Source organism: Oryctolagus cuniculus, chromosome 1, assembly GCF_964237555.1.
Source record: "Oryctolagus cuniculus chromosome 1, mOryCun1.1, whole genome shotgun sequence".
NCBI classification, from domain to species: Eukaryota; Metazoa; Chordata; class Mammalia; order Lagomorpha; family Leporidae; genus Oryctolagus; species Oryctolagus cuniculus.
In genome coordinates, this window is record NC_091432.1 from 70,413,228 (window position 1) to 70,440,803 (window position 27,576).

At 51.1% G+C, this 27,576-nt stretch overlaps 1 protein-coding gene and 1 non-coding gene across 24 annotated transcripts in view; both read right to left on the reverse strand.

Moving 5' to 3' along the window:
- TENM4 (teneurin transmembrane protein 4) overlaps nt 1-27,576 on the reverse strand; it is a 2,118,216-nt gene that overhangs the window by 698,484 nt on the left and 1,392,156 nt on the right. The window lies entirely within an intron of this gene.
- On the reverse strand, nt 13,144-13,212 carry MIR708 (microRNA mir-708). Its single transcript, NR_162699.1, is given in 1 exon segment — nt 13,144-13,212. It is a non-coding gene; the product is annotated as a microRNA mir-708 (primary transcript).

Genomic DNA, 27,576 nt, shown 5'->3' on the forward strand with positions numbered 1-27,576 from the left:
TGTCAATGAAAGATGCCGGCAAATTTGTTTCCACTCTTAGGACAGAGTCCCCACTCAGCCTCCAGTTCACCTCCTGGTCTGGAAAGCGTGTGCTACAAAGGGTTTGCAGACCCTGCTAAGTTTGGTTGATGGGGAGCAAACGAACAGGGAATAGCACGGTGGCATTTTGTTAGAAAGAGGACCTTGGCAGCTATGCAGGGACAGATGTGGGGAGGACAGAGGGAGAAATGGGGCATCGGCCATGGCTGGGGCAGGAAGAGGAGATAAAACCTAGGCAGTGGGATGGGGAGGGAGGGGGATACCAGGATCCCAGGGGTGCTGAGGAAACACATGCCAGGTTTGGCAGCTGCCAGATGTGAGAGATGAGGCCAGAGGTGGGTCCAGGGGGCCTTGTGATTGTCAAAGACCGCTCAGCGCCATCAGCACCCTCACTGCTCCACTGGGGGCCAGGGGGAAGGGTGCCCAGATGCGTGCTCCAAACATTTAGGGGAGACTACTGGAGTCCCTTTTCCCCTCCACCTTCTCCCAAAAGATCCAGATTGCTCTTTCAAGCCCTCAGATATGGTTCCCTGCCCAGTACCTCTGTGTACAGACAAGAAAGCACAAAGAACCAAACCATGGTTTATTATACTTTGGTTCCCTGAATCTAAAGTACCATCCACCATGGCACTCAGGGCAGGTATTACTGTGCCCATTTTACAGATGGGAAGCTGGGGCCCACAGGGCAGCTGAAATGTGGCTAATGACATACAGGAAAGAGAGGCTGATTCCGTCTTTCTACTCGCCATCCATGTACTAATGTGTCTGTCACCAAGGCCACTCACTGCTCTGTGTCACATACGCCTGAACCTCCATGTGAGCTCCTGGAGGCCAACACAAGGCATCTCAACCCTTAAGATCCTCCACTTGATGCCAGTAGTCCTGGGTTTGAATCTTGGCCCCACCATGTCCTTTCCCACTCCGAGCCTTAGTTACTTTGCCTGGGAAATGGATTTTTGCAACTCTACCTGAAACAGTTGCTTAAAGGCTTAAATTAAATAATGCAAAGTTCTGAGTACAATGCCCAGCACATGGCATGTGCTCAAGAGTGCATTTTGTTCACTCAGGATGGTTCCTTCTTGGCGGTCTTGTTAGTTGCAGCTTGGCTTGTGTGGGCATCCGCAGAGCAGCAGCAGCTCAAAAGTGTCATGTGAGGAGCCAAAATGCTGTGGGACCTTGAATAATGCCACCTCGTAGCGCTGCTGTGAAAAATTCAGTGAGGTAAAAGATGTAGGCAGGGCTGGCATTGTGGCACAATGGGTTAAGCCACCGCCTGCAGTGCAAGCATCCAATAGGAGTTCTGGCTGCTCCACTTCTGATCCAGCTCCCTGCTAATGCATCTGGGAAAGCGGCAGACAATGGCCCAAGTGCTTGGGCCCCTGCATCCATGTGGGAGACCCAGAGGGAGCTCTTGGCTCCTGGCTTTGGCATGGCCACTGTGACCATCTGGGGAATGAACCAGCAGATATAAGGCCTGTCTGCCTCTCCTTCTCTCTCTCTCTCTTTCAAATAAATATAATAAATAAATAAATAAATAACTATTACTTTAAAAGAAAAAAAAAGATGTGGGTGTCTGAGTGTCTGGACCAGGGCCTGGTGGTAGTATTCTAAGTGAGAGCCACTGCTGCTGTTTTACAGCTATTTTTATTTTCCATGATAGCTTTAATGCTTGGCCAGTTACTGGGATCTCGCGCTAATAGCAAGGCTGTGCCACCCTCGTTCACCCAGTGTTTTTCAGCCCCACATCTCTGCCTGGTCGGCGCAAGCCTTCAGCAGGCCAAGCCGACTGGGGCCCAGTCCCGTGTACCCAAGGTCTTCCTGTCCTTGCCGACGACTGGGAGTTGATTCCTACGGCCTCACGCGGCGTCTCTCTGCGGCTTTCTGAGTCAGGTAGCAAACATGAATCATCCGCAGCCACAGGCTCTTATCAGTGCCGACACTCAAAAAATCCTCAATCAAAAGCTTTCTGCTTTTTTAATAACTGATTTGGTGGCAAAAGCTGACCTGAAGTGATGCGAAGCTATTTATTGTCTTTATTTTTCCCACTTAGTGTGGAGAGTCATACATTTTGCTGCAGAAAAATTAATGGGTTTGATTATGGAGCACTGCCCCAGACTCCACCAGGAGTATTACATAATATACAGTAAATGCAACCAATTTCCTTTCAGAAACCTAAAAATGCACTAAATTCCAAACACATCTGACCCCAAGGGCTTTGGGCGATGGACTGTACACTCGCATTTATTATTTCCACTGGACAGCTATAATCACTCCTATCATTCCCATCAACCCAAAGATACAGAAAAGGGGTGTGTGCTCATAACCAAATGACTTTTTATTTCTTGTTGAAAAAAAAAAATCAATACATTGTTGTGATCCAAGAAATAAAATCAGCTTTCCCCTTTTTACATGGTTGGTATTTCAGAAAACATTTACTAACAACCAACAGGGACTCCAGCAGACTATTTATTCCCAGGCAGAAAACGCCAGCTCTGAGGTCAAGGACAGCCAAGGTCAGCCATGGCCTAGCCCCTGGGCAATGCAGCAGGAAGGGTGCAAGATGGAACAGCCTGGAGGAAGCCGTAAGCCCCAGCATTCCAAGCCAAGATAACCCTTTGCTGAGGATGGCTGCTGGGATATCTGGGCAGTCACAGGAAGGTCACACTGAAGCTGGGCAGGAGAGAGATTGTCATGAACTTGGAGCAAAGCAACCGGAACATTCACTCTGTGGGCGAACTGCTAATTGCAAACTGCTAACAGCCTTGGGGCACTGAATTGACAGCCAGGATGTGTGGGTTGCTCCCTGGCTTGTGGCCTTGGGGAAGGACAATCTCAGGGAGGAAAAGTACCCCTGTGATGTTTCCATACTGGGGTGCCAGGCTTGGGGTCAGGAAAGCAGGCAGTAGTCCATCAGCCGCGAGCTCTGCCTCCCCAGCCCTGCGGCTGGCAGGGGTAAGTGTGTGTGCTGGGAATCATGGCTTCCCACCTCTGCCCTGGGGAACCACAGAGCCCCTGAGCATCACAGACTTACCTGGGTACTTCAAACAGTCTGGAAAAATGGAAAGCAGAGGTAAGTTGGGTGCAAAGCAGTGTGTGAAATGTGTGCATCGTTTCCTCCCAATACCCACTTTCCCCAAGCTTTTTGAAGACTCTTTATAGGCATGAGTTTCCAAAAAACTGTCTGTACCCAAGTAAACCTACCTCTCAATTCCACTTTCCACAAATTTTCTGGAGTACCCTCACGGCAAGCCTGACATGGGGCTTGTAGATCTTCAGGCTCCTTCCCCGCATCCGAACACCGCGAAGGGCAGAGGGGTGGATGAGGGTTAGAGTGCAGAGGTGATGAACAGTCAGAAGGGTTCGAGTGAAGAGATGCCGCTCCCACCTTGGGCCTCCAGGACCGTGCAGGGTTAGGCTCTGGCTTTGACCCCACAGCTATGGACAGCCAGCGCCCCCTCTTTCCTCCTCCACACCTCGGGGACCCTGCCTCCGCTCCCCTGTAGCCTCTATTTCCTCCTGGGTCCCCTCTGCTTCCTCTCTGCAGTCCAGCTGGAAGTTGCAAGTGCTTACTGGATGCCAGGTAAGCACATGCACAGATGTGGTTTGATTCAGACCCCAACATAGGCTTGCGGAACATTCAGACAGGTTGTCAAAGGAGAGGAAGCTAGGGTCCATGCGGCGGTGCAATGGGTTAAGCCGCTGCTTGCGACACTGGCATCCCCCTTTCAAAGTTCTGGGTTGTGGCCTGGCTATTCCACTTCTGATCCAGCTGCCTATGAATACTCCTGGGAAGGCAGTGGGTGAGTGCCTGAGCCCCGGTGCCTGAGCCCCGGCCACTCATGTGGGAGACTTCGATGGACTTTTGGGCCCCTGGCCTTGACCTGGCCCAGCTCTGGCCTGTTGTGGTATTTTGGGGAGTGAACCAGCAGATGGAAGCTTGCTGCCTCTCTCCTCTCCCCCTACCCATGTCACTCTGCCTTTCAAATAAATGAATAAATTTGTTGTTTAAAGAATAAAGTGAGGGCTCAGAAACAAATTTGTCTGAAATCGCATAACTTGACATGTGGGAAAGGTGTTTTATACTTTTAAATTTGTATGTATTTATTTACTTATTTTTATTTAAGGGAGGTGGGGGAGACAGACAAATCTATCTTCCATCTGTTGGTCTACTCCCTAAATGCCCACAAGAGCCAGGGCTGGGCCAGGTCAAAGCCAGGAGCCCATAACCCAGTCTGAATGTCCCAAGTGATTGACAAGGACTCAAGCACTTGAGCCAGCACCTCTGTCTCTCAGGGCACACATTAGCAGGGAGCTGGAATCGGACTCGCACCCTGGCACTCTGATATGGGACATGTGCGTCTTGACAACTGCCCGGGAAGGTGGTTGTCCAACCCAGGTGGTGGGCAGGTACCAAGATGCTCTCTCTGGGCCTCCACGCCCTCATCTGCACACTGGTGAACCTTATCTTCTCCAGAGGGTGCCCTCTGCAAGGGGCACGGGCACAGCCCGTGGCACACCACAGGACCCTCACACCCAAGGAGGTGCTGATGCACAGCTGCTGCCTCCCACTTGCAGAGTGCTAGCAGCCCCCTGGGGAGCTCCTTCATCTTAACAACGGCCAACGAGACGGAAGTGCCCCACACGCAGGCAGAGGAAAAGGGACAGGGGAGAGAGAGAGGGCTTCTACCTGTTGGTTCACTCCCCAAACGCCTACAACAGCTGGAGCTGGGCCAAATCAAAGCCAGGAGCCCATAATCCAACCTGAGCCTCTTCTATGAGTGACAAGGACTCAAGTACTTGAGCCATCACCTGCCATCCCAGGAGCAGAGGTGGCAACCCAGCACCATGAAGTCCAGAAGGGTAGGGAATGTTCTAAAAGGCACAGGGGCCACAGGGTGGCAGCACCATGGCCAACGGGGAGGGGGTGACAGTCTGGCCTTTCTCTGGCACTCAGGGGAGCAGGGTGGGGAAGGGAAAAGCAGCTGGCTGTGTGGCCCTGGTGGCCACCGGGTGGGGGATGCACCAGCATGAGGATAGGCTTGAAGGAAGGGAGAGATTGCCAGAGGGAGGGGCCCAGACAATGTGGGGCAGCCAACCGTGGCCGAGACCTTGGGCTAGTTCTTTGCTAGGAAGGAAATAAGGATCACCCCCTGGCTTTCCCCACCATGGGGTGAGCAGAGTGAAGTTGGCACCTGACCCTTGGAAATGGCCACAAACTCACTCACCCTGCCTTCTCCCAAAAGCTGGCTTAGCTGATCTGACACACTCCCTATCAGTCACCACCTGCTCCTGGGTGCAAAGTGAGTCACGGGTGTGCACATGGTGCCTGGCTCTCCTGGATCCCACCAGCCCTCTGGGCACGTGAGGAGGTGACACACCTGCCCCTGCCACCCCGCAGCTCCCAGACAGCAGAGGACAGTGGGGGAAAAGCCCAGGCTTGAGTTGGAAGCCCTAGCACCAGCTCCTCCTGTTCCTACCACTTATTCACTCTGTGAATTTGAGCAAATCACTTTTCCAATCTCAGTTTCCATTTTTCTGAAGATGCCACCTTCCCTTGGGATTGGGGTGATTATTGCAATAACCACTGACTCACGACCTGCAAATGCCACATAACACGAACGCATAATGAGCAAATACTGGCGACTAAACTGTGTCTCCTAAAATGCTATGTGGAAATGCTAGCCCCCAGCACCTGCGAATGAAACTTTCTTTGATTAAGATGCAAGTGAAGATGAGATCCTACTGCAGCAGGGCAGTTTCTTTATCCAGGAGGAGGGGAGTCCTCGTGGGAAGAGGAGAAGACACAGAGGCGGCTGGGAAGAATGCTGTGTGCACACAGTGAGAGGCTCCCAGAAGACAGAGGTGAGGGCACATGAAAGATAGTCCAGGACTGTCGCAACCACCAGCACCCAACCAGATTCTGCCCTGGGAGACCCAAGAAGGAGCCAGTCCTGCCAGCACCTTCATTCGGGACTTGGCAGCTGCCACCACTGTGAGAAACACTTGCTTTGTATCCAACCACTCTTTGGGTGGTAGCAAGACATGGCAGCCCTAAGGAGCTCATCCACCAACCAAGCCCACTCGCAGAAAGTGCCAGACAGACTTCAGGGTTGCAGCATAGAGAAAGAAGCAACGCGCCCCTCCCTGAACACTGCCATCAGCCATTTGCCTTCCAGTCCTGAGCCCAAAGACCTGCACCTTGTGGGCTGCCACAGTTTGGCTGAGTATCTGCTCTACTCCAGGGTTGGGGAGGGAAGGCTGCAGAGGAGGACCACTCTGGCTCCATCCTGGGCTGCATTCGGTGAACAGCCAGGAACCTGCAACCAGGAAGCCCAGGACGGCACTCCGAGATGCACCATGGCCCACTGGCTCTGTCGGCAGCTCAGGTGGAGACACTCACACAGGCTCTGCAAGGCCATAGCACTCAGCACCTGACCTCCCCCACTGCTCCCAGTGCCTTCAACATCAGGTCCCTACTCCTTCTGCGGATATGTAGCACCCCCCCTGCACCCCCCTTCACCCTCTTCCAACAAGCCACAGGCAATAAGGGCCTGGGACAATGGCTCCATACTCTGAGATAATGTTAGGTAGGAAGTCAGATATGAGCTTATGTGTGTGTGACAAAGGCCTAAGGAGTTGACATCTAGGTCCAGCATGTGCATCTCAAAGTCATCCAGATAACCTTCCAGGTGCAGCCCAGTATCCGCACTTCAAATGTCCTGTCCCTTCTACCCGATAACCATCCTTCTTCTAAGGCGGGGCGACGCCAGCCAGGCTTCCCCCCATCTGATAACTTCAGTGGGAAAACTCGCAAGGCCCATCCTTAAAAACCCCCCAGCCTCAACCTGACTGCACGCTCAGCCCTCTGCCTCTCTGCTGAGCCGCCCGCCTGGCCTGCCCAGGTGTATTCTCTCCACTCAACCATGTAACCTCGCTCTCCCCCAGTCTGAGCGACTGGGCACTCTCTCCCAGGTCCTGTCTGGAGAGGTGCCCATCCATTCTTACAGATGTCCCTGCCCTAATAAACCTTGCTATTTGCTTTCCACTGCTCTCTGTCTCACGTCTGAATTCTTTCTTGTGCAAAGACAAAAACCTTTGCAGTTCTCTGGTAACAATTATTCCTGCTCTCAGGCAGCTGAGAGAGGGAGTTGGCTCTCCTGGGCCTCAGTTTGCTTGTCTGTAAAATGGAGTCTCATCTGAGCTAGTGGGAAGGGGACAGATGTATGAAGAGAGTAGGATACAGCAGGTGTGTGATAAATACCACATCCTCATGCACCGATCTTCCTGCCTCTTTGTTCAGCCCTTGCCCCCCTTGCCTTCCTTTCACCTTGGCTTCCCCATGGCCAACATCTTCAACATTCTAATGAAATCCTGATCCCTCTATGAGCTTTAATTGCCCAGCCCAACCCCTTCTGAGAATTCCAACCTCTCCAATCGTATGAATCTGAATCTGTAATACTTCCCCCAATTGTCCTAAGCACCTTTACCTTTGTGTCTTTCCCGCTTCAAGCTTGGGACCCGATTCTCATCCAAGGGTGATCTGTAGACAGGTTTGCTGATCGCATCACTACTGCCAGCCCAGAAAAAGGGAAGAGAAACCTGTCACACCCCCACCTCCACCCCCACCTGGGAGCCAGGCCTTCCTAAAAGTGGAGACAACAGGAGCATCCTCAATAGAAGCCCCATGCTCCCTGCGTCCGAATGGCCTCGTCCCCTCTGCCTTCCTGCCTCCCGAAGCAGCCCAGCTGTTCACATTGTGGCAAGGGCGCCTTCCACCCAGGGGAGAGGGCATGGTTGCCCTAATTGGAAGGCAGGCAGGCAGGTCTACGGCTGGGGACACAATAGTGCATTGCGGGGGCGGGCTGCAACTTCGGCCCCCTCTCCTTTTGTGTGCTTCTCTGCTCCCATGCACATGAGGCTCCTCCTTATGACAGTCAGGCATGGCGGCTGCTGGGGCTCCCCAGGCCGCTGCTCTCTGGCTCACGATCCCAGGGCCCTCAGATCTCTCGGGGGCCCACAGGGAGGGTTGCTTGAATCCTCGGCAGTGATCAAGGGGACGTGTCTTTCAGAGCCCAGGCAAGGACACAGGGATTTCAGCAGGGACATCACAGCACAGAAGGCAACTTTACGGACACAGAGAGAAGGAAGCCGCAGACGTGGGCTTGAGGCGTCAGGGAAAGGCACTCAAAGGGCTGAGACTGAGGGAGAAGCAGGAGCTAAGTGCAAAGGCCACTGCCGTGAGCCGTGGCTGGGGACGTCAACTCCACGGCAGCCCACGTTGCACCGGGCCACGTGCCCTCTGACTTACATATGGGATTTCACCGCATCCTCACCATAGGTGTTGGTGTCGTTGATATCTGCCTTTCACAAATCCAAAACAAACACGCACATGCAGGGGGCAGAGGACCTGGACTGGGCCAGCCAGCCAGTGAGTTGGCAACATGAGGATTCTAATCCAGGTCTGGGAAACCCAAAGACTGTCCCCTCTCACCCCATGCTAGGTGGCCACTGGGAGAGGCCCACAGCCGTGCCCGGCCTGCATCTCCTCGGCACTCTCCTTCCTCACTTGTACACTATATCCTCCCATGTGTAGCATCTGAGCAATTTCCAGGCCACAGACAGCTGCCACTGGTGGCGAGAAGGAAGGACATCCCAGAACGAGACACAGTAGGGGAGGAACTGGGAGTCCAACATCTGGCTGCTCTGGGAGTCAGGAAGGTGGAAGTGGCGAGGCCATTCCAGTCTGGGGGTCACGGGCTTCCACTGGGGAAAGAGGGCAGTCCTCTCATTTCAGGAATTTTAGGGAGGTCTGATTGTTGAGTGGCCCAAAATGTGTGGGGGTTTTTTTGACTTTTTTTTCCTCTCTTTTTGTATGAGGTCTCAATCAGCAAATGAAACTGCAGACACTGTCAAATGGAGCTTGCATGTTGGAGGCTAGGCAGCACAAGACGGCCCAAGACCCTGGGCCCTGCCATCCATGTGGGAGACCCAGACGGAGGTCCTGGCTCCTGGCTTAGGCCTGACCCAGACCTGGCTGCTGCAGCCCTTTGGGGAGTAAGCCAGTGAATGGCTGATAGCTCTGTGTGTGAGTGTGTGTGTGTATGTGTGTGTGTGTGTGTCTCCTCTCTTTGTAGCTCTGCCTTTCAAATAAGTAAATCCTCTAAAACTAAAATTAAATCACATTAAAATACCAACGCCATGCTGCCATCCAGGGTCCATTTGCATGAGGTTTCTCATTGAATGTGCATGACAACCTTGCACAGAGGTGTTATTATCATCACTCTCACTGGAGAAAAATGAAGATGACAGGGGCCAATTTTTTTTTAAGTTAATGAATTTACATATGTGTGTTAATTTACATTTATCCCAACTTTTGCAAGGAAAACTGTGAGCAGTGCCATGCCGACAGAAGGTAGACAGTCTGGAAGGAGGCCCAAGGTTGCAGCGGGCTCTCCGCATTTCTCACTCACCCATGCTTCCCAGCCATCCTCCCCACCAGCACGTCTACCGGGGATACCCAAGTCATGGGTTCAACTTGGAATTCCTGATCAGACAGCAGGTTCACCTGGGGATTTCCAGCAGCAGCAGCTAACAAGCTGGGGTGGGGGCGCCTCACCTGGTTGAGATGGTAGATACTCTGCAAAGCCCACCAAGGTCACCCAGCCTCACCTCACAGGGCCTCAAGAGAGAGAGCTGGGCCTCCAAACTGCCTGACCCCCGGTCAGATCAGGTGACTTCTCCACGCTTTGGTTATCATCCCCATGCCTATCATGGGAATATTAATAGCGGTTGCTCCTCCACACAAGTTAAGGGGAACGAGTGGCAAGAGGGATATAAACACTCTTGCAAACCATGAACTGCTACGTGCACACGAGGGTTTATTTTCATTGCTGCCTGCGTTATGGCCCCGATACAATCCAACATTAAGTAGAATATGCTCAGGGCTGATGGCAAAATTTCTGCCACTGTCATCAAGAAACATATTTTGAGCACCCAGCTCTGGGAAAGAAGAAAGTCAGAATTCAGGTCGCAGCGTGCTAGGTTCTAGAACGCAGATGGGACAGAGATGAGGTATGCCAGGCGCCCAAGTAGAGGTCATACAGGACAGACAGGAAAGTAGGGAATGCTGGACCTGAGTCTTGAAGACTTAGTGGGACTGGGCCAAGGGGACAGAGAGAAGGGATTCCCAGCAGAGCACAGCACGGCACAGGCACAGAGGCCTGAGCAGCCAAGTGTGGTCATCTCATAGGGAGGAGCGAGCGCCAAGGTCTACCAAGGCCCAGCCAGCCTGGCCCCTCCCTTCATCAGGAAGGAAGGGGATCGACTCATCCATGGGGTGTCACTGCAGGTGCCCTGCATGACTTCTCATGGGCAGAAGCACAAAGACGGCTCCAAACCTCACCAACCCAAATGATTTGCAGCATTCTGCTTCTTACTCTGATTTCTTAGGGAGTCCCTGAAGGCGAGCCAATCCCTGGGGGACATCAGCTGAGTTCCAGCTGTCGTGTGGGCAGGTACCTACTGGTTCCAGATTCTTCTCTGGGGAAGCAGAATCAGCCGAAATGAGTAGCTGTTTCCTGGATCTACACGGTTGTTGCATTTCACTCGAAATGCTTATGGCCAAGGACGAATCTGCTAGGAAGGCAGAGAAACACTGATTCCTGTGACTGCAGCCTTCAAGAACCGACTGGGCATGGGGGCAATATTTCCTTTGTCTCAACAGCCAAAGAACTGGATTCTGTGGGGTCTGAGAGAACTTCAGTCAGAGAAGACTCAGAGGTGGTCTCATCCCAGAGTTACTCCAGGCAAGACCTCAGCATAAAACTGCCTGACCCATTAGCAGGCACCAAGTCTCAGCTTGAATGACGTCTGTTTATTAAGTTCATCATTTGAGAGATGTTACTTCTGTTGGAAACACACATGTTGCACATCAAGAAAGAGTGGGGAATGTGGATTTTTGGGAAATGGAGTCGAATCGGGCTCCTCTGCTTACTAGATTGAGTTACTCTGACCTCAGGCAAGATATTCAAACCCTCCCGAGCTTCTTCCTCTTTCAAGAGCGGGTTATAAAACCTTCCTTGTTGAGGTTGTTGTGAGGATTAAGTGGAATCGTGTATACAAAGCGCCCAGCAGAGGAGCCTGGCATGCCAGCAGCACTCACTAAATGGAAATTGTTATTATCTCATTAGCCCAAACGCCCACCCAAGGCCAAAATCCTCCTTTAAACAACCCTGACAAGCTACAGAGCTATCAGGTCCCTGCTTGAATAAATATTTGTTGATTGATTTGGCAATCAGTTGATTCTAAATACCTGGGAGACACACATGAGCCTTCCTATTTCTCCATATCCTCTATAAGACCACGCCCTCGCCACTGGGCAGCACTAACAGGGAAGTTCCCAGCCAGGATTCACGGTCACTGCCACTCCTCCCCAGTCCAGGGCCTGCCCTCTTAACTCATGGGGATTTTTAACGGTTCAGACTCCTCCCAAGAACCTCCCAGAAAACAGCACATCCACGGTACAAATAGCCTATATGTGTGGGAGCACTGTGGCCCTCACAGAGAACCTTGTGCGTTCCCAGCTTAGCTCCTCCACGCTGGCCCTGCACCACACAGGGCCATGAAGCTGCAGCCCCTGCTCCTCACTTTCAGCAAACACCCCCACCTTGTCCTCTCCTCTCACTCCACCCAGAACAGCGAGCAGAGGGACCCAGGGCTCAGCTGTGGCTCTGCAATTAGTGCACCCCAGTGCAGACCCCAGTCTCTCCCCACCTGGTGTGTCTGTAAGCCTCAGTTTCTTCAGCTACAAAATGGGAGTGTGCTGGCACCCACCTCACAGAGCTGTTGTGAGGGCTGAAGGGGCCAGTGCATGTCGATGCTCAGCAGGATGCCCGGCACAGAGTAAACACACAATTCGAGTTTGCTGTGGCCATTTCCTCCTTATTCCATCTGTTCCCTCCTTCCTGCTGCATGCTGGCACAGACACGAAAGCTTGCCACTGCCGCACTCAAAGCCATGCTCCAGAATGTACTGAGCTCCAAAGACTTGTGACAGTCCTGCGTGTCGTGCCCTGGGTGTCAGGCAGGGGACACTCTGCCCGAGTCAGACTGGGTCAGTAGCTAACACGTGCCAGACTCAGCCCTGGTGGAGCTCTGGCTGGCATCCATAAGGTCTTTGCTTACTAAATAAGAAGCACTTGATTTAAAAAGTAAGGACTCCATAGAATGAAAAACTGAATAAACAGACTCGGGGAAGAGAAACAACGAAAGGGAGGCATCAAGGTGAAAAATCCGAGAACCCGATGTCCTTCCCCCTCCTCCTAAAGAACAAACCTGCATTGAGTGGTTACCTGTGCTAGGCTCCAGGAACATGAGATGAACACACCATGCTGCCTGCCCTCTAGGAGCTCACAATCTAGTAGGGGAGTGATGTATAAGAGGAGCCCAGTGTGACAAGTCCCCCAACAGGGTACACAAGAGCAGGTGCACAGCCTCAGATTCTGTGAGCTGCTGTTTCCCAGAGAAGGCGACACTTACATTGAGACCTTTTAACCACTTTTATTAGATAGTTTTGCTGGTTATAAAAGTAACACATATTTGTTGCAGGAGATTTGAAAAGCACAAGGGTCATCACATAAAGAAAACATCTACCACAGTCTCACAAAAACCCATTCAGGAGCATCTCCCTATCTGTCTTTCAGCGGATGTCTTTAACATAAATCCACTCATTACATCTACACCATCTGCTAGGCTCCCCTCTGTACTCAACACTGAAACACAAGCATTTTCCATCAAGCTCCGTCCAGAAGAGCAGCCCCCGGGAGTCTGATTTGGTGGACCATGCCCAGTAGCCAGGGGTGGCGTAGAGGAGATGCAGACGAGCAGCTGGGTGTTAGTGAGCAGCTGGGGTTGGCAGCACCTGCGGAGAATCCCCCCACAGCGAGGAGCCCTGGGGACGGCGGAAGGGCTGGGGTGGCAGCCAGCAGACTCTTCAGGCTGAGGTCCTCGGCACACAGGCGGTGGTGGAGGTCATGGGGCTGGCTGAGATCCCTCAGGGAGGGTGTGCAGGGTGAGAAGAGAGATGACTAGGGTGAGGCCCCTGCCCTCTAGAAGCTCACAGTCTAGTTGTGTTCGCGTGCAAGTCATTCACCCCCAGCTAGATTGTAAGCTCCTTGAGGGCAGTTACCATTTCATACACAGCAGTCCCTTGCCAACCAGGGGGCTTAGGTTTCTGAAAACCCCTGGCAAGGAGATGGCAGGCTTGAGGAATTTAGGACCTTACTGGGGAAAAAATAGGGTTAGGGGGATGAAGTCATCAGTGAACTTGCGAAAGCAAAATCGTTTTACATCGATATAAAGGAAAATGACAACAGCATGCTCAAAACAGTGAGTATCAGTGACACTTAAGGGAGCAACACACTTCTCAGTTAACAAACAACAAACACTTTACAATTTATTTTCATTCACCATCCATCCCTGTAATAGAGTGCTCCCCTTCACAGTTTTAAAAATAACATGTAAATTCATTTTTGCCTTGCTGGAAAAAATGAACTTGCTAAGAGTCATTTTGTTATGTGTGTGTTCCCATCCCATTTCGGCTGTCCTGACTCTGAGCTACTGGCTCCTGTCTGTTGGTCCCCACTGTAGGTGCAAGCACACACCCACACCCTAACAAGCAGGAGTGTGCCTGTGAAACTGATACATCTGCTCCCACCCTCCTCTCTTCCCCACTTCACTTCACCGCAAACACCTGTCCTCTCTACCCTGCACCCACTTCCCCTATTTTCCTCTTCCAAACTCTGGGCCGATTTCATCAGTTCCCTATGGAAATGAGCAAGCACTTCTGATCCTGGATTTTCCCTGGCTTCTGAAAGAGCAGGCACACAGATGGGAGGATGCCACTATTAGAACTTGGTGCCTTTCTTTGGCAGACCTAGCACATGGCTTGCCCACTAGCTCATAATCAGGTGCTCAAAGAATTCACACTGAACTTAGCACTTCTCTAACTCCCAAAGTACAGGAGGTGGATATTTCTTTTGCTCTCCAATCATTGCTCCGAATGAATATTCAACCTTCACACAGCATAGACATGGCAATATTTGTGGACACATTTAATTTTCCCTCCTGGCAGGTCATGATGACAAGAGGCATCTAATTGATGCCATCTATCTGCATTCATGATGGCAATTCTGCATTCCACATGGCCTGCTCTCAATATATTCAACAGATACGACTCTTCAGCAAAGCAGTTCACCATCTTTCCAATCACACAGACCACTTGGAGAAAGCCAAGAGGCTGCTGACCTATGATTTCCCCATATGCATTTTTGACATAAAAGATTATTATTTGGACTAAAGGGAGGACTTGCACTGTTTTCAATGAGATACCAACAAAACAACACCTTATACATGAAACAATCATGAGTTACATTTACACAACAGTTTACAAAATGACATTTTTCTCCCACTTTTTCTTCACAGCAACCCTGTGAGGTGGCCAGAGAAGGCACTGTTATTTCCATTTTACAGAGGAAGAAACTGAGGCTTACCCTACAGAAGAGATCAAAAGGGGCCAATCCACTAGGCAAATGTGAGCCCTCCGCTTCCACCAAGGTTAGCTTTCCATCTGGGTTACAGATTTTAAAAAGCACAACAGCATTGCAATGGTGTTCCACGGTCATGTCACCGCCAGGGTTTAAGAGGGAGTCCCCACTTTCCCTACCCCCAACCTCCCTCACCTGTGCCCCAGCCACTGCACAGATTAAGGACCCAACATGGCCCAGGGAGATATGTGAGTCCACGTTGCCATTTGGCACTTCCACAACCACCACCCTGTGAAGGAGGCCCTGCCACTCCTGTCTAGCAGATAAGGAGGTGGAGAGAGGTTACTTGGTCAGTTCACCCAGCTTTAAGTAGGAAACCTGGTTTGAAGTGAGTCTCCTGGACCTCGTGGTCTTTTCCATGGTTTTCCCAGAGCCCATGGTTGGCAAGGAGGAGGATTCTGATCGAAACCCAGGACATCTGATGCTGGATGCTTGGGTAATGTTTCTAACACACTCCTCTGCTTCCAAGAAGCAAAGCAAAGGCCTGCAGGTGATCATCCCCTGAGCCATCTTCTCATGGTCCTCTTGGTAAAGATGCAGAAACAGGCTCAAGGAGTGCACCTGCTGGACTAAGGACCCATGTTAGACAAGGACGGAGCCAGGACTCCAACACAGCACCTCACCAGCCAGAGGGCAAAGGCAGGGGTGCTCGCCTCCATCCTCCCTGCCCAGCACCACGCTGGTTTGGTGGGAGCCTGACCATAAACCCAAGCTGCTTCCCAAGGGCAGGGCCTCCCAGAAGGGGCCCTCAGCAGACTAAAGCTGACCACCTGGCATCACAACAAAGCCAACTCCAGTCTCTACTGCCTTGTGAGAAAAGCACAGTCTGTACTGAGAGTGAATTCCCCAGAATTGAAGCCTTCCAACTCAGGAAATGGGGGCTGCACCCACTCCCTCATTACACAGGATCTTTCACCAGCAGAAGAGGGGGAAAGCCCCATGAACCTCAACCACGAGAACACGACAATTTTACGCATGGTTCTCAGCAAAATTAAAAGCAGAAACGGAACGTAGACTAGTGGTTGCCAGGCACTGGGAGAGGAGGAAATGGGGAGGGGCTGGTTCATGGGTCCAGAGTTTCCTTTGGGGACCATAGAAATGTGTTGGAACTAGCCAGACAATGCCTGGGCAATGCTGGGAGTGGACGAGTGCCACCGAACCGTACCCTGTTGGGTAGTTAAGAGCTACTTTTACGTTCTGTGATTTTTACTTCCATTTTTACAAAGTGGAAGGGGAGAAAGGCAAGTTGCATAGGAGGAGCGTGGAGTCTGGCCACCGGACTAGGTCTTGCACAGTAACTGTGGGGGCAACTGCTCCGCAGCGGTGGAAGCTCTCCGCACAGCCTCGGCTGAGCACCAGAGCCGCGTGAGTGGGCCTTCGCATCTGCTCGGCTAAGGCAGCCTGCCTGTCCATGTGTATGTGTGTGTGTGTGTGTGTGTGTGATATTATATGTATATGTGTGCATGTGTGCACGGCCCCATTTCCTCCATCTTGTATGTATGGCTTGATGTTTTGGTTTTTAAACCGTTACACCCCACCAGCAGTAATAACAAAAACACTGACATTATTATGTCTATTACTAAATAACGGCAAGTACTATGTATTGACAGCCTGCTGTGAGTCAGGGACCCTGATAAGTGCTTGCATGCCTCATCTCAATGCTGGCTTATTTCTAAAAAAATATTATTGTCATTTTTATTTTGAGAGGCAGAGAGAGAGAGAGAGAGAGAGAGAGAACTCTCCTCTCATGGTTCATTCTTCAAACGCCTGTGTTGTTGGGAAGCCAGCAACTAAGGATTCAATCCATGTCTTCCTCGTGGGTGACAGGAACTCAACCACTGGAGTCACCCAAGGTGCACACAGCATCAGAGCGGGGACTTCAGCATGGAACACGGATGTCCAAGCTGGTGGCTTCACCACGGGGCCAATACCTCCCCAGCAGCATCTCAGTTAATACAGAAACCCATGAGAAAGAAATTCTCTCCATTTCTCAGGTAAGAAAACTGAGGGTCACAGGAAGTACTTACCCAAGGTCACATTTGAGTGAGTGACAGGGCCAGAATTGTAATTAGGGCCATCCGCCTGATGCCAGAGATTTAATAGAGGAGGGAAAGTGTAGGGCTTCAAATCATGGGAAAAGTCTTAGGGCATAAAAAGGCATTTTCAAGAGATGCACCATCACTCTAGCCAAAAAAACAACCACTGTCAACACGCTAACATATTTACTTCTAACGGTGCCACTGACATAAAGCTGCAGTTGGGCTCGTGTGTAGTGCGTTTCCCCTTGCACTGTCCAGTAAGCATCCTCCTCCAGTTCCCCCAAACATATCAGTTAGCACAGCTCTGTGACACTCTGTCTCAGGACGCCACAACCAACTCTCACCTGACTGTGGAGCAAGGGGCAGCTTTCCAGCGAGAGCAGCATCAGCAATGCTGCGTTGAGCCTTTTCCGTCCACCCGCATTCTCCGAACCCATGCTGCTTTCCCAAGGACTTCCGGATTCTAGATGTGCACGGGACTTCATGTGCTCATCTGGAAGCCTGTCTGGGTAACAGCCTCACCTGCAGAAGTTTCTACCCTCTCCCCTCCCCGCCCCCGAAGCTAGGAGCAGAATCTTCAGGATGGGCGGCAGCTCGCTTTGGCGTCTCTGGCCGTCAGAACTGTGCCGGGACTTACACTCCCACCCACCCTCTGCTGGCCTGATTGCACAGCCTGCACTTTAAAAAAGTATATTTATTTGAAAGGTAGAGTTACAGATAGACAGAGGGAGAGACAGAGAGAGAGAGGTCTTCTACCTGCTGGTTCACTCCCCAAATGGCCATAACGGCAGGAGCTGAGCCAATCCAAAGCCAGGAGCCAGGAGGTTCCTCCAGGTCTCCCATGTGGGTGCAGGGGCCCACGCACCTGGGCCATCCTCTCCTGCTTTACCAGGCCATAAGCACAGAGCTGGATCAGAAGAGGAGCAGCCAGGACACAAACCAGCACCCATAGGGGATGTTGGTACTGCAGGCGGAGGCTTAGCCCACTGCACCAGCCCCCAGCCTGCACTCTTGACCAAAGAGAAGGTTCCTCCCCTCACCACACTAACTCCTGGCCAGCAAAGCCTCAGGGCTCCTGGCCATCATCCAGCTCCTAACAGGAGGCCCCACCTACTTTCTTGAGCTCTGCCACACACACACAGGTACTACATGCCACAGGCACTATGATTAACCCGATTAAAAAAAAAAAAAAATGAAAGTGATGTTTGTTTCTTGAATCAAGTTACTGGCGAAGGAAAGTGTATCTTATTATGGTAAGCTGAAAACACCAGCTCTTCCTGGATAGGAATGAACACAACGAACTTAAAACAGGCTGAGTGCTGTTGCCTCCTCATCCAGAACCCAGCCTTTGTCTACCGGTGAGATGAGCAAGGTATTGAATGCCCACCAGCGCCAAATCAAGTTCACTCCCCAGCTAAATCACAAAGCATGCAAAGGACTGGAGACAAGACTCTCTCACTAGGCGATTCAATGTTACTTAACACCTGGCTTAGGTAACACACACAACCATTGGGTACCAGCCCCTGTAGAAAATACGGATCCAGTCCAGCGTTCTCCATTTACACTTGAATGAAAGAGCCAGGGGTTAAGTGGCAAGCCTTTGTCACACCCACACCTTGGCAGCAAAGCAGGACCAAGAATACAGGTCTCCTGGCTCCTAAGTCTCACTTGATAGTTCTTTGAAAAACGTCACTGTAACAAAATGTTATGCAGTGAAATCCACAGGGAGAGAAGCATACTTTTGCTTATAAAGATCTCAGAGCATTTTATGATAGATCAAAGAAATGAACACTTCCATTAAAAACAAAAGTTTAGTCAACAATTATTTGAAGATTTATTTATTTATTTGAAAGGCAGAGTTACAGAGGAGAGGCAGAGGTGGAGGGAGGGAGGGAGGGAGAGAGAGAGAGAGAGAGAGAGAGACAGAGAGAGACAGAGAGAATGAGAATATGAATCTTCAATTCCCTGGTTCACTCCCCAAATGGTCGCAAATATCATGGCTGGGCCAGGCTGAAGTGAGAAGCCAGGAGATTCATCTGAGTCTCCCACATGGGTGCAGGGGCCCAAGGACTTGGGCCACCCTCCGCTGCTTTCTGAGGCATGTTAGCAGCGAGCTGGATTGGAAAGGGAGCAGCCGGGACTCAAACTGGCACCCATATGAGATACTGGCGCTGCAGATGGTGGCTTTACCCACTACACCACAGCGGCAGCCCCAACAAGTAATTATTTGATCAACCACTTCTGCGCCGGACCCTGTGCTGAGCGCTGGGACCCTAACAAGAGGCAGCCCCCTGCTCACAAGCCCAGTCCAGCAGTGTGAGGGGACAGCATTCTGACCAGAAGTGGCATCTGTGGGTTGACTGTTCATTCTGCTCCACTCCCCGGAAACACCTACTCTGATGAGCACCTACTCTGTGTCAATTTCCAAAACTGATTTTTTTTCCATCTTTTTTAGGTTTTAAAAATGTATTCATTTTTTTCAAAGATAAAGAAAAGGAGGGGAAGAGGGGGAGAGGGGGAGAGGGAGGGAGGGAGGGAGGGAGGGCGAGCGAGCGAGCGAGCTCATCCATTGGGTCACTCCCCAAATGCCCGTGACAGACAGGAGCCCAGAAACCAACCTAAGTCTCCCACATGGTGGCAGGGATTTGACGCTTTGAGCCATCACCTGTTGCCTCCCAGGGTACAGATAACAGAATCAGAACATAGGCATTCCCATATGGGATGCTGGCATCTTAGCCAACATCTTAGCCACTGTGCCACATGTCTGCCCCCATGAATGACTGGTTTTCCATGGGCATATTGATAGTCTCTCCTAGACAGGTGCTGAGATAACTATACCAACCGCTAAGATTCAAATATAAGAAGGGCAGGGCTTAAAAATATCATTCAGTTACAGGAAACTTGTATCAAACTGATGGTGAATTTCCTAGTGGAGGATACAATTTTAAAAACATTAAACATGGGCCCTGGTTGTGGCACAAGTTAAGCTACTGATTGAGATGACAGCATCCCCTCTTAGAGGGCTGTTTTGAGCACCAGCTGCTCTACTTCTGATCCAGATCCTTGCAAATGAGCCTGGGAAGGCAAAAGAAGATGAGCCAAGTTCTTGGGGGCCCTCGCTAACCATAGAGAAGACCCAGTTGGAGTTCTGAGTGCCTGGCTTTGACACAGCCCAGCACTGGATATTGTAGCCATTCAGGGAACGAACCAATGGACCAAAGATCAATCTCTCTCTGCCTTTCAAATAAATAAAACAAAACTTTAAAAAAGCATTATATAGTTTAGATACTATTAATAACTATTATAAGCAAAGTAGTCCTACAATTATTAACAATTAACATATTCATTGGATCCTCATGATTCACTTGACACTATCCTAAACCTGAATCCCTTCGCAGTGCTGACTCACTGAATCCTTGCAAAAATCTGGTAAAGGACCACGGTCATCTGCAATATACAGACTGGACGTCGAGGCACACAGAGGTTAGGCCACTTTCCTAAGGTCTCACAGTCAACTTGAAGTGGGGTCCAGACCCAGACAGACAGCTGACTGAGAGTGAAAACTCTCAAAATCTGAAAGTCATACATCCGAGAGAAAAAGAAAAGTTTCTGCAATTTTTTTTTCATAAAGTGAAGGAGAAGATTTAAGGTTCTTGCAAATCTTAACCACTATTGTAACTATTTATTAGAAATCAGACGGGTGATGACAGTGTCACCCAAACTTCACATGCATCAGACTCTCCTGGAGGGCTTTGTTGAAACTCAGATTCTGGGATCCCTCCTCCCAAGCCCCAGGGTTTCTCATTCTTGGGGATCTGCCTTTCCAGCAAGTTCCCAGACAAGGCTGAAGCTACAGGTGGAGACCACACTCTGAGGAACCCCAGGCTGCAGGCTCATGCGCCCATCCCACAGACCCGGGTAAAAACCTGGATTTCTTCCCACTTGCTTTATGTGCGAGTGCAGCACTCCCAGAGGTAGAGTCCCTCCGTCTGGAATGAAATCACAGCGAGGGCTGCATTAAACGATATCACACGCACAATCGGTGAGGCACTCGGCTCCTGGTTGGTATTCAGTCCACTGGTTCTATTAATATGATTGATAAACGGTCCACAAGAGAGAGCTTTTCCGGTGGATGTCCTATTGGAAATATCCCAAATCATCACACTTGCCCTTTCTATGCATGGAGTTGGTAGAGAATGCTACCTGGTGAGGGAATGCAAGGACCAGGCCCTGGGAAGCCCACCCCGAGCCAGTGCCTGCAGGCCGAGATGGACTGCTCCGTCCCCACACCCAGAGGACTTGTAGCAGCTTTGACGGTGCAGAAGGATCTACAGGCAAAACTGGAGGTGCTTGGTGGAATCTGCGCTTATCTGGAGCTCACTACAGAATAATAATTACAAAACAGCGACATAATTGCATGGGCTTTTTAAAGCACTTTGCTGTCGAATGGAATAATGCTAAGTATTAAGTGGTCCCTTTTGGTTTTCCTTTGCCTGATTTATAAAGTATTGTCTGTGGAGGACAGAGAGTGAGTGTGTGTGTGTGTGTGTGTGTGTGTATGCTCGCATGCGCACATGTACATGCCTGTGTGGTGGTGGTGTTGTTGATTCCAAAATAAGCAACAGTGACAAATCTTTTTTGTGAGCTGCTCTTCCAGAAAAAGCAGAGCGTGCTAAGAGCTGGGAATCGGCATGAGGGCTAAATACAGCTGAGTGGTCAAGTGATGGGTGCACTTGGGCACCCTGCAGAGCTCTCTGAGAGTACCTGAAGCATGTAAAGGTAGATGCTAGAGAGCGGGTGTTTAGCCTAGCAGTTAAGAGGTCCACATCCTGTATCAGAGGGCCTGAATTCAATTCCCAGCTCAGGTTCCCGCCTCCAGCTTCCTGCTAACACAAACCCTGGGAGACAGCCGATGACGATGGCCCAAGTAACCAGTCCCTGTCACCCACATGGGAGACCTCAATAACATTTCTGGCTCCCAGACTCAGCTCTGGCTCAACCTCGAGTACTGCAGGCATTTGCGGGGGCTTAATCAGTGGGTGGGTTGTGTGTGTGTGTGTGTGTGTGTGTGTATCTCCCTCTTTCCCTTGCAAATAAATTAAAGCTTTTTTCAACGGGAGACACTGGTGTGGTTGAGCCTCTGGTGTGGTTGAGCAGGATGTTGGTGCTCTGCTGAGGAACGAATTTCTTTTTTTTTTTTTTTGTATTTATTTATTTATTTTTATGTGACAGATAAAGTTAGACAGTGAGAGAGAGAGACAGACAGAAAGGTCTTCCTTCATTGGTTCACCCCCAAATGGCTGCTACGGCCGGAGCTACGCCGATCTTCTCCTGGTCTCCCATGGGGTGCAGGGCCCAAGCACTTGGGCCATCCTCCACTGCACTCCCGGGCCACAGCAGGGAGCTGGACTGGAAGAGGAGCAACTGGGACAGAATCTTGCGCCCATATGGGATGCTGGCGCCGCAGGCAGAGGATTAACCAAGTGAGCCATGGCGCTGTCCCCTGAGGGATGAATTTCTAAGGCTATTTGTAAGTTGCTGGCTGATGGGGAGTGAGGCATATGTGTGACCCAGTGAAAGGGGATCAAGATGGAATGGGGGGGTGGGCAGAGGGCCAGCTTGGCCAGCCCTTTGCACCTGCTGGGCCTGGCCTGAGGCCTTCACTCCTGGAGCCCCAGGCTCTGCAGGCAGGTAGAACAGCTTCCCAGGAGCCATTCCGCCTGCTGCACAGCTGCCGCCCCCCTTGCCGGTCTCAGCTCCAGTGCTGCTTCCCTGAGCGTGCCAGCCAGAGCAGACACCAGGGATCCCCTCACCCCACCTGCAGCTCCCATGGGCCTCCCCCACCACAGAGGCTTCCTGCCTCAAGTCAACGCTTGCCTTTATCTGCCTGGGGACTCGGGCAATAGAAAGCCAGCACGGGGTAAGGTGGAAGCACCTGCAAGTTGACAGTGGGGGGGAGCAATCCATGAGCCATGAGGGGCAAGAATTGGTGTGGAAACATACCAGCTTCTTTGCACCCTGAGGGAACAGCCGCCCGGCAGTGCTGCAGGCCTGAGCCCCAGGTGCCCACACGGTGACCCGATCATACCTCACCCTGCCAGCTCTCCTCCCTTGCCTGTCTCTCCTCCCAACACCCTCCCCAGGCTTCCCCGAACCACCGTGCACAGAAGGTACTCACACCCACACCTGCTTCTCAGGACCCGCTTAAGCAGCAGCCAAGCCCAGATCACATCAATGTCCCCTCTGTACTCTCACCAGTTTGATTCCCTTCCTGATCGCGCCAAACAGAGCTATCTGTTCACGCGTCTTACTTTCCCGGCAGGGCAGGGCCTGGTCCTGCTGCATCCTCTCCACCTAGAACTGCCTGGGCTCCAGGAGTAGTCACATATATAAACAACAGTCAGTCTATGACCCTTTGGTGTCATCTCCCTCCCTGTCCCGAAATAGTCCTCTCCTACCACACCTCTGTGAGCAGGCAGAGAGGTTTAATGGAAAGGGTTCTGGAATTTAGACAGCTCTGTGGCTTTGGGCCAATGAGTTGCCTTCTCTGAGCCTTCTTGGGGCCATCTCCAAACTAGGACTAGAACTGCCTGCTTCATGGGTTTACAGAGAAGGCTCTGAGCACAGCAATGGAAAGTGTCCTGTACACAGTAGGCATTTAATAGAAGTGAGTCCCTTTCATTCCTCATTTCTTTCCCTCACCTTCTGTCTAAACCTCCACAGGAAGTCCAACACTCCATAGGGAGGGAGGTTCTTTGTCCCTGTGCCCTGTACACACACACACACACATGTGCACAAGTAGGCAGATCAGCTGCAGGGTACACCCAGCCCACATTGTGCAATGCCTTCCACTTCCTGCTTCCAGGTAGTCAGCCCTTCTGGGTGGAGCCTGGCCCTCCCAGACTGGCCATGCGGCCATTTCACAGACAGGCACAGTGAGGTCCAGAAAGGCAGACTCAAACCTTGGTGCTGGGAGGACGCACAGTGTGCCTGACTCCTGAGCTCTCGCTCTCTCCCAGGCTGCGTGACCTTCCTCAGGCTCCCAGGGAAGCGCACAGACGACGGTGGCTGGGACCGAATGATGCTGAAGGCAGCAGCAACATACTCCCCTGCAGAGACGGCTGCTACTGCTTTTGCTGGAGAGTTAACGCGATGCCTCCAGTGTTCGGCTGGGCAAACCTCACCAGGTAGGCATTATTAGCCCATTTTACAGTTGAGGAAACTGACACTCGGAGACAGGAAGCAATTCCCCACAGAATGAATAAACAGGGTGACAAAGAATGCGATCCAGCTTTGCTGATTCTGGAGCCCAGGCTGACCGTAGGCGGCGCTCTCCTTCCTGGGTCTGCTGCTGGGAGCTTCCTTCCCTCCTCACCCTTGTGATGCTGATCGTCTTCCCGGTGCGCTCTGATAGCTGCTCTCTGCCGCCCAGTTTTCTTCTCTCCCCAGGCTGGGAAGAAGGGCATCCACTAGACTGCAAGCTCCTGGGGTTGGCCGCTTGGTTTTCTCCGTCTCTTCTCCAGGCACAGTTGCACACTCAGGCAAGATTTACTCAGCTGTCATGATCGCAGCTTCCATGGGAGTTAATTAGCTGTTCTGCTCCCTTCCAGCTCTGGAGGGCCATTCCTCTGACAGGCTCATTGCAGCCATCAACATGCAGAGGCAAGCAGTGGGCAGCGGTTCAAACCATGGAACGGCATCATTAGGCACCGGCACACGCGCCTCTTCGAGAAGGAATTCCACGGCCACAGCAGGGGCCCAGCAGAGCCCTGAGGCGTGCTTCAGCCAGAACACAGTACAGCTCCACCGGCCCTGGCACAAGCTTTCTACTAGGGAGAGGGTGTGGGGGCCAGGCCGGGTCACGAGGATTCGTATCTCCATGAAGTTCAGAGAGGATACGGTCTTCCCAGCTCGGCCAGCACCTTAGCCACTCCAGAAAGTCCAAGAGAATTCTCCAGAAGCATCCAAATGCACTGAGAGACTGCCAGGCAAGGGTGACCAACAGAGGGTGGGGTGTCGGGGCCCCAGGAACACCAAACATGTCTGGCTCCCTCCGATGACCAAGCTGGGGGCCTATCAGCCCCAGACACACTTGCAATGGCTCCAGGAAGGGGCTTTGGGTTTCCTTTTGCCCAGGTGATTTTCCTGACCTTGGAACACCCAAGCCCACTCAACACAGAGGGAGATGGCTGAGGGTGGCCTCAAGACCCAGCTCCACAACCTGCTACCTATGCAGCCTACGACAAGTCACCTGACCTGTCTGTGCCTCAGTTTCCTCAAACAGGAGGTAAGAAACATACTGCGGCGTAGTAGGTAAAACTGCCGCCTGCAGTGCCGGCATCCCATATGGGTGCCAGTTTGTGTTGCAGGTCCTCCATTTCCTATCCAGCTCCCTGATAATGCTCCTGGGAAAACAGAGGAAGATGGCCCAAGTCCTTGGAACCCTGCACTCATGTGGGAGACCCGGAGTAAGCTCCTGGCTTCAGATCGACACAGCTCCGGCCATTGCAGCCAATTGGGGAGTAAAGATCTCTCTCTCTCTCTCTCTCTCTCTCTCTCTCTCTCTCTCTCCCCTTCTCTCTGCCTCTCTGTAACTCTGCCTTTCAAATAAATAAATAAATCTTTTAAAAAATGTTACTTATAAAGCAATCAAAATAATTCTGTGGATAATAAGACTTGAAAAGTACTAATCAAATAAATCCTCATTGCATGTCCCAATAACTGCCTGGGGCTCACTTACCTACCTAATGAGGTTCTCACATACACATCTATCCATCCACTTCGATTTCCTCCTGCGTGCCATGTAACATTCTGCCTGATCCTCTCTCTTTCTGGGTCACTGTCATCTATTCCAGGAGCCTGTTCTTCACAGCCAGGCGCTGTATTGGCACAAAGGATGCAATGAGACAATGCTTGTCCCAGAAAGGAAAGCAGACTCGGGTGAGGGCTGCCACTAACTACTGACGCCCAGGGCAGAGGACGAGAGACACAGGTGATGGGGCCCTCAGTGACGCATTGGCCATAACCTGCACTGATGATGCTGTAATAATTCAGTTATCAAATCAAACTACAGCTAAAAAAAAAAAAAGTCTGTACATCACAAGGGCATGTTCATTCTCGAAGGGCTATAAGCACAAAATGGAAATGAAAAACAGAGTTACAACACACTTTCCTGGCCCCTTGTGCCCCTAATCTGCTCCTATTGCACAAATGGTTCCCCAGCCCCCTGGCAACTCTCCCCCGATCCCAGAGCATCCGTGGGCTCACACCCCGGGCTGCTTAGGATGCCTGTAGCAACTCCCAGCTTCCGAAGCAATGCTCACGGGCTTTAGGCTGCTCTGGTTTCAGCGCCTAGGAATCCACAGCTTTCCCAGCAAGAAGCAGGATGGCTCTGCCTTTCCCAGCCTGGCGGAGCCTCTCTGTTCTGGCACAGTGATCACAGCTCTTCCTGCTGATTGGTCAGCGGCTCTGAGAGGGACAGCACCACTGTCCCCATGAGCCCCTCGTGGCCAGCCCTAACAGCTGCCTCAGCTGGAGAGGGCTGTTTCCTTCTAATTTGGAGATGATTCTAGCTCATGAAAACTGCTTATTAGGAATGTTGGTTCAACATACCAACTAGTCGTAATGCATAAATCTTGTTTGGATGCTAGTTTAGCAGGAAAAAAAGCCATGATGATATTTTTGGACAATTATACCATTTGAATATGGACTACAAATTAGATGATATTTGTAAATTACCATTACTTTCCCTAGGTACAAACATCATATTCTGCTTATGCAGAAGAATGGCCTGCTTTTACAGGAGGTATGCTAAAGTATGTACAAACTTATGTCTGCAAAAGAGGAGAAATACACACACACACACACACACACACACACATGCCAATACAGATAAAGTATATACAGCAAATATTTTAAGAAAAAGAAAGATAAAGGCTGGTGCTATGATGTAGTGGGTAAAGTCGCCACCTGCAGTGCCCGTATCCCATATGGGTGCCAGTTCGAGTCCTGGCTGCTCCAATCCAGCTCTCTGCTATGGCCTGGGAAAGCAGTGGAGGATGGCCCAAGTCCTTAGGCTCCTGCACCCACGTAGGAGACCTGGAAGAAGCTCCGGGCTCCTGGTTCGGATCTGCCAAGCTCTGGCCACTGTGCCCATTTGGGGAGCAAACCAGCAGATGGAAGACCTCTCTCTCTTTGCCTCTGCCTCTGTAACTATCTTTCAGATAAATAAATAAAAATCTTTAAGAAAAGAAAGAAAAAAAAGATCAGTTCCCTTTGGCTCTACATAGAGCTTATTCATACACTCAGAATAAAAACTGAAAAAATAGAGAAGCACAAGATACATGTAATTTTCCTCTATATTTCTTTTTGTTTATTTTTATTTGACAGGTAGAGTCACAGACAGTGAGAGAGAGAGACAGAAAGGTCTTCCTTCGTTGATTCACTCCCCAAATGGCCGCTACGGCTGGCACTGCACCCATCGGAAGCCAGGAGCCAGGTCTTCCTCCTGGTTTCCTATGCGGGTGCAGGGGCCCAAACACTTGGGCCATCCTCCACTGCCACAGCAGAGAGCTGGACTGGAAGAGGAGCAACTGGGACTAGAACCCAGTGTCCATATGGGATGCTGGCACCATAGGCGGAGGACTAACCAAGTGAGCCACAGCGCTGGCCCCTTTATACATGTAATTTTCCTCTACATTTCTAAATTGAACTTGACTTTACCCTCAAAGAGAAAAAAACTCTCTTGGCCTTGCCTTGACACTCAACACACATACAAGCACACATGCACGCACACACACACGCACACACATGCACACATGCACTGGAAGGTACTTTCTTGTAGCGCAAAGCCCTAAGACATGTCACAGAAATGTGACAGAAGAGCTGGGGACTCCG